Source organism: Charadrius vociferus, unplaced genomic scaffold (assembly GCF_000708025.1).
Source record: "Charadrius vociferus isolate BGI_N301 unplaced genomic scaffold, ASM70802v2 scaffold455, whole genome shotgun sequence".
NCBI lineage: Eukaryota > Metazoa > Chordata > Aves > Charadriiformes > Charadriidae > Charadrius > Charadrius vociferus.
Genome location: NW_009648550.1, coordinates 1,288,405 through 1,289,766, shown reverse-complemented (window position 1 = coordinate 1,289,766; position 1,362 = coordinate 1,288,405).

The window sequence follows — 1,362 nt, the reverse complement described above, 5'->3', positions numbered from 1 at the left end:
GCTCTTCTCCTGGGAGCCTAAGCTGCAGCTCTGTCTCCTGTGTTAAAATTGGAGTAATTCCACTGAAACTCAAGAGAGTAATGTAAATAAAAGCAGAATCAGAACTGAAGATAAAAAAAATAATCTTCGGGTTGGGATAAATTAACTTTTTCTTCTTTTCTGCATACTCTGTATGCGCAGCTGACGTGGGAGCGGGTGAGTGCTTTGGCTGTGGACTGATGAGGATTGATCCTGGCTGAGGTCTGATGGTTAGCAACACGCGCTGCGCATGGATGTCTGTCTAATACAGCGCTGCAGCTGGATCCTGCTCCGATTTCCTCGTATTTTAAGCACTCCCATCCCAGGGGCGGCTGATTTCCTTGTGGGGGTGTACGTTTTTACGCCTAAACCGTGACAGTCATGAATGAATCCACGTTTAGAAATGACTTGTGTAATTCTGAGGGTTCCAAACGCCCCTGAGGCGGCACAGCTGCACAGGTTTCACCCCCGTGCACAGCCCCCCTTGTTGTGGAGGTGCCAAAGCCGATTGACTCCAGCTGGGTGCGCAGGTGCTTTCTTTCAGGGATGCTGCAAAAGAGTCCTGAGAGTTCCGAGGCCTTTGCGCTGCCTTAGTGCCATGCAGGAAATGTGGATCGCAAGTTGATGCTGCCGCTTCCGAAATGCTGGAGAGCTGAGGGAGACGCCCGCCAGGTGCGCCTGCCATCCTCCTGTTTGGAGTGGGTGTCGTGGGCGGGTTGGGAACCTGGGCAGGGTGTGCAACGTGCATCCTGCGATGTGCAACGTGCATCTTGCAACATGAATCACACGTGGTAACCATGCAGCATGTGGTGTGCAACCTGAATCATGTGTGGTAAGCATGCGACGTGTGATGTGCAGCCCGAATCACGCACTGTAAGCATGCAAGGTGTGATGTGCAACCTGAATCATGCGTCGTAAGCATGCAACGTGTGACACGTGACCTGAACCGCGCATGGTAAGTGTGCAGCGCGTGATGTGTGACCCAAATCACGCATGGTAAGCATGCAGTGTGTGATGTGTGACCTGAATCACGCATGGGAAGTGTGTGATGTGCAATCCAAATCACGCACTGTAAGCATGCAACGTGATGTGCAACCCGAATCATGCGTCGTAAGCATGCAACGTGTGACATGCGACCTGAACCGCGCATGGTAAGCATGTGCAGCGCGTGATGTGTGCCCCGAATCACGCCTCGTAAGCATGCAAACGTATGACGTGCGGCCCAAATCGCGTGTCGTAAGCATGCAATGTGTGATGTTCGACCCCAATCGCGCACGGCGCAGCCCGCAGCGCGCGTCCCGCAGCGCGGACCGTGCCACGCCGTGCGCGCTGCCAGGCGCCCCG